The sequence below is a fragment of the Trichomycterus rosablanca genome, chromosome 14 (genome assembly GCF_030014385.1).
Source record: "Trichomycterus rosablanca isolate fTriRos1 chromosome 14, fTriRos1.hap1, whole genome shotgun sequence".
Taxonomy (NCBI): Eukaryota; Metazoa; Chordata; class Actinopteri; order Siluriformes; family Trichomycteridae; genus Trichomycterus; species Trichomycterus rosablanca.
The window spans coordinates 31,119,147-31,130,248 of record NC_086001.1 but is presented as its reverse complement, the minus strand read 5'-3'; the positions used below and the strand labels follow the sequence as shown (position 1 = coordinate 31,130,248).

At 45.1% G+C, this 11,102-nt stretch overlaps 1 protein-coding gene across 1 annotated transcript in view; it reads right to left on the bottom strand.

Moving 5' to 3' along the window:
• Positions 1 to 11,102, bottom strand: part of LOC134326292 (zinc finger protein 850-like) — a 321,599-nt gene that overhangs the window by 305,370 nt on the left and 5,127 nt on the right. The gene's annotated exons all lie outside the window — the stretch shown is intronic.

The window sequence follows — 11,102 nt, the reverse complement described above, 5'->3', positions numbered from 1 at the left end:
CCCATGCTTCACAGTAGGTATGGTGCAACTCAGGATTCTGCTTCCTCCAAACACGACGAGTTGAGTTTTTACCAAAAAGTTCCATTTTGGTTTCATCTGACCACATGATATTCTCCCAATCCTCTTCTGGATCATCCAAATGCTCTCTGGCAAACTTCAGACGGGCCTGGACATGTACTGGCTTAAGCAGGGGGACACGCCTGAAACTGCAGGATTTGAGTACTTCTCGACGTAGTGTGTTACTGATGGTAGCCTTTGTTAATTTGGTCCCAGCTCTCTGCAGGTCATTCATCAGGTCCCTCCGTGTAGTTCTGGCATTTTTGCTCACCGTTCTCATGATTATTTTGACCCCACGGGATGAGCCCCAGATCGAGGAAGATTATCAATGGTCTTGTATGTCTTCCATTTTCTTACAATTGCTCCCACAGTTGATTTATTCACACCAACCTGCTTGCCTATTGTAGATTCACTCTTCCCAGCCTGGTGCAGGTCTACAATTTTCTTTGGTCTTGGCCATGGTTGAGTTTGGAGTCTGACTGTTTGAGGCTGTGTACAGGTGTATTTTATACAGATAACAAGGTCAAACAGGTGCCATTAATACAGGTAACGAGTGGAGGACAGAAGAGCTTCTTAAAGAAGAAGTTACAGGTCTGTGAGAGCCAGAAATCTTGCTTGTTTGTTTTTGACCAAATACTTATTTTCCACCATAATTTACAAATAAATTCTTTAAAAATCCTACAATGTGATTTCCTGGATTTTTTTTTTCTCATTTTGTCTCTCATAGTTGAAGTGTAGCTATGATGAAAATTACAGACCTCTCTCATCTTTCTAAGTAGGAGAACCTGCACAATCAGTGGCTGACTAAATACTTTTTGGCCCCACTGTATCTATTTATCTATAATCTGTCTTCTTGTCTATCAGTCTATCCATCTGTCTATCTAGCATCTATCTGTCTGTCTGTTTATTGGTCATCTGTCTGTCTGTCTGTCTGTCTATCTATCAATTATCTTGTCTATATATCTATTGTCTGTGTATTGATCATCTATCTGGCTGTCTCTCTGTCTATTTGTCTGTCTGACTATTTGTATGTCTAATATGTGTCTATCTGTCTATTGATCATCTGTGTCTGTCTATTGATCATCTGTCTGTCTATTGGTTATCTGTCTGTCTGTCTATTGATCATCTATCTGTCTGTCTGCCTATCTATCTGTCTATTGATCATCTGTCTGTCTGTCTATTGATCATCTGTCTGTCTATTGGTTATCTGTCTGTCTGTCTATTGATCATCTATCTGTCTGTCTGCCTATCTATATGTCTATTGATCATCTATCTGTCTGTCTATTGATCATCTGTCTGTCTGTCTATTGATTATCTGTCTATCTGTCTATCTATCTGTGATTATAGATCTGGACTTACCTTGTGGGCGTGACCACCCGGAAGCAGAAGCGTCGCCCGGCGTCCTCGCAGCTCTGGACCGAACAGCGCTGCAGGTCTTCAGCCAGCACCATGAAGTCACGCTGGGGGAATAGAACATAAAACCTTCTTATTTATACAGTTGATGATATAAATGCCGGTGAAATCATCCCAGACGTAAACATGACGGGGGTGGTTTGGGACACAGCCCGGCACAGAAGTCGACTTCTGCTGTAATGCGCCCGAATGATGAGGGGCGTATGGCCGCGGTACATTATGGGTATTTCACAGAGTCCAGGAAAGAGCTGATTTGGATCATATAAAGTCATGTGACCTACCTTAAACCTCTTCTTGTAAAGAAGCTGATTGTTCTGTATGATGAACCACCGCCTGCAGAGATCAAACACATCGTGTATATATATATATATAATATTGAGTGTATATATATAATATTGAGTTTATAGATATAATGTGTGTCTATGTATATAATATTAAGTGTATAAATATAATAGTGTATATATATAATGTTGAGTGTATAGATATATAATTCCTAATATATAGACTAAGCATCAGTGTACAGACCTGTTCCAGGTTTTAAACACACTCCTGGTCCTCTTAAACAGAAACCCCTCCATCAGGAGCGCTTCCTCGGCCTCCGCACCGCCCCCGTGACCCGGGTCGCCCCCGGAGGACACCCGGGGAGGCGCCCCGCAACACAGCACACGCAGAAACCTCTGTCTCAGAGAAGCAGCCATCGTAAATGAGGAGAAAATCAAAATGCTGCTGCTGAAGAGCACAGGTCCACATTGTGATGTCACAGCGTTCCGAGGGAGCAGAGTGAATTTACCTTTACCATATATGGGCATGACTGGATTCATGTGACTGCACATATACTGACTTGATTTCCACTGTGGGACGGCTTCTGGAGGGTCCTGGGTTTGATTACCGGAAAGAATTTGCATGTTCTCCCCATGTCCTGGGGGTAAAGGGGTACCCTAGGTATAAGTGTGTTTGTTTAGGTGTGTCTGGCAACCTGTCCAGAGTGGTTTGTTAATTCCACACAGTGAATCACACCCCATACCATGACACACCCTGGTACTGGTACTGACACACCCCCATACCATGACACACCCTGGTACTGACACACCCCAAACCATGACACACCCCCATACCATGACACACCCTGGTACTGACACACCCCCATACCATGATACACCCTGGTACTGGTACTGACACAGCCCCATACCATGACACACCCTGGTACTGACACACCCCCATACCATTATACACCCGGGTACTGACACACCCCCATACCATGATACACCCTGGTACTGACACACCCCCATACCATGACACCCCTGGTACTGGTACTGACACACCCCCATACCATGACACACCCTGGTACTGGTACTGACACACCCCCATACCATGACACACCCGGGTACTGACACACCCCCATACCATGACACCCCTGGGTACTGGTACTGACACAACCCATACCAAGACACACCCGGGTACTGACACAACCCATACCATGACACACCCTGGTACTGACATACCCCATACCATGACACACCCGGGTACTGACACAACCCATACCATGACACACCCTGGTACTGGTACTGACACAACCCATACCATGACACACCCTGGAACTGACACACCTTCATACCATGACACACCCGGGTACTGACACACCCACATACCATGATACACCCTGGTACTGGTACTGACACAGCCCCATACCATGACACACCCTGGTACTGACACACCCCCATACCATGTTACACCCGGGTACTGACACACCCCCATACCATGATACACCCTGGTACTGACACACCCCCATACCATGACACCCCTGGTACTGGTACTGACACACCCCCATACCATGACACACCCTGGTACTGGTACTGACACACCCCCATACCATGACACACCCGGGTACTGACACACCCCCATACCATGACACCCCTGGGTACTGGTACTGACACAACCCATACCAAGACACACCCTGGAACTGACACACCCTCATACCATGACACACCCGGGTACTGACACACCCACATACCATGACACACCCTGGTACTGGTACTGACACAACCCATACCATGACACACCCTGGTACTGGTACTGACACACCCCATAACATGACACACCCTGGTACTGGTACTGACACAACCCATACCATGACACACCCTGGTACTGGTACTGACACAACCCATACCATGACACACCCTGGTACTGGTACTGACACACCCCATAACATGACACACCCTGGTACTGGTAATGACACAACCCATACCATGACACACCCTGGTACTGACACACCCTCATACCATGACACACCCGGGTACTGACACACCCCCATACCATGACACACCCTGGTACTGGTACTGACACACCCCCATACCATGACACACCCTGGTACTGACACAACCCATACCATGACACACCCTGGTACTGGTACACCCCCATACCATGACACATCCTGGTACTGACACTCCCCATACCATGACACACCCTGGTACTGACACACCCCCATACCATGACACACCCTGGTACTGACACACCCCCATACCATGATACACCCTGGTACTGACACACCCCCATACCATGATACACCCTAGTAGTGGTACTGACACACCCCATACCATGACACACCCGGGTACTGACACACCCCCATACCATGACACACCCTGGTACTGACACAACCCATACCATGACACACCCGGGTACTGACACAACCCATACCATGACACACCCGGGTACTGACATACCCCATACCATGACACACCCTGGTACTGGTACTGACACAACCCATACCATGACACACCCTGGTACTGGTACTGACACACCCCATAACATGACACACCCCATACCATGACACACCCTGGTACTGACACAACCCATACCATGACACACCCGGGTGCTGACACACCCCCATACCATGACACACCCTGGTACTGGTACTGACACAACCCATACCATGACACACCCTGGTACTGACACACCCCCATACCATGACACACCCTGGTACTGACACACCCTCATACCATGACACACCCGGGTACTGACACACCCCCATACTATGAAACACCCTGGTACTGGTACTGACACAACTTATACCATGACACACCCTGGTACTGGTACTGACACACCCCATAACATGACACACCCCATACCATGACACACCCTGGTACTGACACAACCCATACCATGACACACCCTGGTACTGACACACCCCCATACCATGACACACCCTGGTACTGGTACTGACACACCCCATAACATGACACACCCTGGTACTGGTACTGACACAACCCATACCATGACACACCCTGGTACTGGTACTGACACACCCTGGTACTGGTACAACCCATACCATGACACACCCTGGTACTGACACACCCTCATACCATGACACACCCAGGTACTGACACACCCCCATACCATGACACACCCTGGTACTGGTACTGACACACCCCATACCATGACACACCCTGGTACTGGTACTGACACACCCTGGTACTGGTATTGACACAACCCATACCATGACACACCCTGGTACTGACATACCCCCATACCATGACAGACCCTGGTACTGGTACACCCCCATACCATGACACACCCTGTGTGTGTATTATGTGTGTATTACATGTGTGTATTACGTGTCTGTGTTACGTGTGTATAAGGTGTGTGTATTACATGTGAGTATAATGTGTACTTGTTTATATATCCTGGTGGGGACTGCCACCTAATTGCACACCAAACCAGCAAACCTGAATCAAAGTCCCCACAGGCACAATCATTTCAACCAATAGAAAGCCTTAATTTAAGTCATCTGACAAAGTTTCATTGAAATGGCCTCAGGTCCCCCCACAGGGTAGGTCAACCGGAGAAAAAGTGTGTGTGTGTGTATAAAGTGTGTGTGGAAGTTTTTAAATGCCACACAACATATTATTAAGATTAACACTAATTAACACTATTATATTGTTGTCGTTTCTTGTGTGTACAACTTCCACACACACTTCCAACTTTAATTAATTAATTAATTATAAATTAAATACTGCAAAATAATGACAAATACTGTAAACAGAAAGCAAAATAAATGTAAAAACAAACGGTACTAACACAGTGACCTCTGTGTGATCTTTTTAGCTAGTCGTTTTTCTGAGAAGCTTCTTAAGAGACTTTGAAGTGTGTCTGTGGGAACTCAGTAAAAAAGCATTTGTATGGCTGGGCACTGATGCATTGTAAAAAAAAAAAAAAGCCTCAGTCGGTGTTCCGGTTCATCTCAGAGCTGTTGAGTGGAGCTAAGGTCAGGGCTCTGTGCAGGACACTGGAGTTTCTTTAAACCACATCCAATTTGGTGGTACTACAACAGTAACTTCAAAGCGACTTACAGTATTGTGACACTATGTTGTCTGAGCAATTGAGGGTCAAGGGCCTTGCTCAAGGGCCCAACATTGGCCACCTGGCAGTGGTGGGGTTTGAACAAGCGACCGTTTAATTACTAGTCCAGTACCTTAACCGCTGGGCTACAACTAGGCTAGGCTACAACTGCCCCTTTAATAGTGATAAAGGACACACATCATTTACAGCTTTTGCTGTCTACTCTGAACCAGCACAGATTCCCAAGATGCAATGCAAGCCACCACAGTGGGTTAAAGTAAGACAGTAAAGGTAGCTCAGATCACCGGTGCCATGGAGGGACCTGAACCTATAGAATAGTCTAACGTGGGTGGCCCTTACCAAAAATCTTTGAAGCTGAATTTCAGGAAGCACCCGTGGCCAGCTAACCTGCGACACCAACCCCACCACAGAAAATGATGGTGAGGTGAGAAACTGGGGCTACATGTCACAGAAATTCCCAACTGCAGTTAAGGAAAGCCTGGTGCTGGAGAACTTAATACAACTTTCCACTTTAAACAACTGTGACCTGCCTGCCACAGCAATTTCACCTGGGTAACTCCAGCATGTTCCAGCACCGCACTGCACTGAAGAATTAGACACCATCTTTACTGATCATGCCACCAAATCAGAAAAAGCTGCAGTAAAAGTGAAGCTGAGAAAATGAGGCCATATGAGCATGGGTGTTATTCCACCATTGTAAAAAACCAGGCAAGCTTAAAGTGCTATGTCGGTTCAAAGGTACATCTGCGGAGGCGCTGGTAGACACGAACACGATGATAAGCCTGATCTGCTCAGGAGAACACCAGCACAGTGGTGAAGAGCATGTAGAGACTGATGAAAGCTACACCTGAATGTAAAGTTTTGATGTTTCAGCTGCCCTAAACACCACTGTCAAACCCACTCTGTCTGGACTGAAATTAGTGGCAAGTCAGCACCGGCACTTATTCACAAATTTTGTAAGATAAACAAAAGAAAAATGTTGTTATTGTATACAACCCTAAATAACGTTATAATTAGCGCAAAAAGACGATAAATATCCATGAGTGGGGCTTGTAATGAGCTTTTAATGTAACTATGGTGATATTACATCATCACGTCCTCAGGTCATCACTTGACGTTGGTAAGATGGTGGACGTAGTACGTAGGGTTGTTTGTGTGCATACTGCACACTTCTGTACTGAAAGCGCCGCGCACTTCTTTACCGGCTGAGCGCTGCGTACTTCCTCCAATCTAGTACAGACTCTGTAAGTATGAGATTTCAGATGCAGCTTAACATCACCTCAGTGGGGGAGGGGTAATCAGTTCACTACAAACAACTCAACTTGTTGATAGCAGTTTACTTTAAAATCAGATCAATCAGTTCAAAACTACAACAGTCAACAGTTTGTAAAAAGTGTATACATGGGGTCCACCCTTCAGACAGCCATCTGTAATTTCAAAGTTTCGAGATTAAAAATTTTAATCAAACGATTTTTATTGGGCTGTTTGTGCCACAATGTGTCTCTGTGGTAATTTGCATTTCTTAAAAGTGCAGGAAGCAGAACGCTACTTATGTCACACAAGTGAACATAAGCACAACCGAAATCGATCATTTCTGATATCTTCCCTACACACTTGCTCCCTATGCCCTAGCATAGTACACTTAACATTCTTAAAGGGCCAGACAATATATTTGTAATGCACATTACATGACAGGTCAGACATTAGAAAACAACATTCTTTTTCTTACAATAACCTTTATTTTTTTAAAGAAAAAGTACAGTAGTTCTTATGTGAATTACAAGGGCAGGAAAAACTACGGCAGACACAAGTCAGAACAGGGGGCGCGGCGTAACATTTTTATTATTTTATCAGTTGAACTGATTAAAAAAGTTGATTTCGTAAAATTAAAATACGAGCCGTTTTTCAATTTCTGCTTGTTTGTTATTTGATTTTTGAACTTGAAATAAAATACGAATAACGCCCCGTGTTCCTGTTTTTTTAACTTTGGGATTTGAAGTGAAAAACGAATGACCAAAGGTACACGGACCTTAAATAGATCACGATGGACTGTATAAACGCTTTAACATAGTTAACGATGTGGGTTGACAGGATGTTATACGTGTTGCACAGGGGCGTAACTACAGCGGGGGCGGGGGTGTAGGTGGCAGGCGCACCAGGGCGCTGAGCACTGAGTATGAACTAGTCCCTAATAGGTGAGCTACATCACTGGTGTGGAAGTTTTTCGGATACAGAAGGTCAGACTCCAAACAAACGACTGTAAATACAATCACGACAAACAGTGGCAACATCACATTTACTTCAGCACCTAAAGCAAAAGCATCCGCGTGAGTACAAGGAGTGTCGGTCACTGCTAATTTTTAAATCATCAACCGTTATAGAGTATAAATCGAATTTTATTGAACAAACCTCCCATTGATAACAGTATATTCTTCAAAAAAAAAAAAAAATCACTGTTCCAAATTATTTTGCACAACAGAGTTTCAAAACATTTCATAGGTTGTAAAGAACTGAAAATGGTCATTTGTTGAATTGGCAGCATTCACTGAAATCAAAAGATATTTCAATCAAAAACATCCTAACAGACCAAGTTACAGTGTATCACGAAAGTGAGTACACCCCTCACATTTCTGCAAATATTTTATTACATCTTTTCATGGGACAACACTATAGAAATGAAACTTGGATATAACTTAGAGTAGTCAGTGTACAACTTGTATAGCAGTGTAGATTTACTGTCTTCTGAAAATAACTCAACACACAGCCATTAATGTGTAAATGGCTGGCAACATAAGTGAGTACACCCCACAGTGAACATGTCCAAATTGTGCCCAAAGTGTCAATATTTTGTGTGACCACCATTATTATCCAGCACTGCCTTAACCCTCCTGGGCATGGAGTTCACCAGAGCTGCACAGGTTGCTACTGGAATCCTCTTCCACTCCTCCATGATGACATCACGGAGCTGGTGGATGTTAGACACCTTGAACTCCTCCACCTTCCACTTGAGGATGCGCCACAGGTGCTCAATTGGGTTTAGTCCATCACCTTTACCTTCAGCTTCCTCAGCAAGGCAGTTGTCATCTTGGAGGTTGTGTTTGGGGTCGTTATCCTGTTGGAAAACTGCCATGAGGCCCAGTTTTCGAAGGGAGGGGATCATGCTCTGTTTCAGAATGTCACAGTACATGTTGGAATTCATGTTTCCCTCAATGAACTGCAGCTCCCCAGTGCCAGCAACACTCATGCAGCCCAAGACCATGATGCTACCACCACCATGCTTGACTGTAGGCAAGATACAGTTGTCTTGGTACTTCTCACCAGGGCGCCGCCACACATGCTGGACACCATCTGAGCCAAACAAGTTTATCTTGGTCTCGTCAGACCACAGGGCATTCCAGTAATCCATGTTCTTGGACTGCTTGTCTTCAGCAAACTGTTTGCGGGCTTTCTTGTGCGTCAGCTTCCTTCTGGGATGACGACCATGCAGACCGAGTTGATGCAGTGTGCGGCGTATGGTCTGAGCACTGACAGGCTGACCTCCCACGTCTTCAACCTCTGCAGCAATGCTGGCAGCACTCATGTGTCTATTTTTTAAAGCCAACCTCTGGATATGACGCCGAACACGTGGACTCAACTTCTTTGGTCGACCCTGGCGAAGCCTGTTCCGAGTGGAACCTGTCCTGGAAAACCGCTGTATGACCTTGGTCACCATGCTGTAGCTCAGTTTCAGGGTGTTAGCAATCTTCTTATAGCCCAGGTCATCTTTGTGGAGAGCAACAATTCTATTTCTCACATCCTCAGAGAGTTCTTTGCCATGAGGTGCCATGTTGAATATCCAGTGGCCAGTATGAGAGAATTGTACCCAAAACACCAAATTTAACAGCCCTGCTCCCCATTTACACCTGGGACCTTGACACATGACACCAGGGAGGGACAACGACACATTTGGGCACAATTTGGACATGTTCACTGTGGGGTGTACTCACTTATGTTGCCAGCTATTTAGACATTAATGGCTGTGTGTTGAGTTATTTTCAGAAGACTGCTATACAAGTTGTACACTGACTACTCTAAGTGATATCCAAGTTTCATGTCTATAGTGTTGTCCCATGAAAAGATGTAATGAAATATTTGCAGAAATGTGAGGGGTGTACTCACTTTTGTGATACACTGTACATGTTAACACAGGACCCCTTCTTTCATATCACCTTCACAATTCTTGCATCCATTGAACTTGTGAGTTTTTGGAGAGTTTCTGCTTGAGTTTCTTTGCAGGATGTCAGAATAGCCTCCAAGAGCTGCTGTTTTGATGTGAACTGCCTCCCACCATAATAGATCTTTTGCTTGAGGATACTCCAAAGGTTCTCAATAGGGTTAAGGTCAGGGAGGATGGTGGCCACACCACAAGTTTCTCTCATTTTATGCCCATAGCAGCCAATGACACAGAGGTAATCTTTGCAGCACCAGATTTGTCATGCATGAAGATGATTTTGCTGCAGAAAGGCACGATTGTTCTTTTTGTACCAGTGGTCAGTCAGAAACTCTATATACTTTGCCAAGGTAATTTTCACACCTTCAGGAACCCGAAGGCCCAAAACATAACTCCTTCACCTCCTTGCTGACATCGCAGCCTTGTTGGGACATGGTGACCATCCACTAATCCATCCATCTGGACCATCCAGGGTTGCACGGTACTCATCATGTATGTCTGGGCCCACTGCAACCGTTTCTGCTTGTGAGCACTGGTAAGGGGTGGCCGAATAGTAGGTTTATGCACAATTGCAAGCCTCTGGAGGATCCTACACCTTGAGGTTCGCTGGACTCCAGAGGCACCAGCAGCTTCAAATACCTGTTTGCTGGTTTGTAATGGCATTTTAGCAGCTGCTCTCTTAATCCGATGAACTTGTCTGGCAGAAACCTTCCTCATTCTGCCTTTATCTGCACGAACCCATCTGTGCTCTGAATCAGCCACTAATCTCTTCACAGTACGAAGATCAGGCTTAAGTTTTCGTGAAATATCAAATGTTTTCATACCTTGTCCAAGGCATTGCACTATTTGATGCTTTTCGGCAGCAGAGAGATCCTTTTTCTTTCCCATGTTGCTTGAAACCTGTGGCCTGCTTGATAATGTGGAACGTCCTTCTTAAGTAGTTTTCCTTTAAATGGCAAACTAATTATCACAGGTGTCTAAGATTGATTTCAGTGATCCAAAGAGCCATGAGACACAATACCATCCATGAGTTAAATTGAGAAACAAAAAATGTAATCTTTATGAC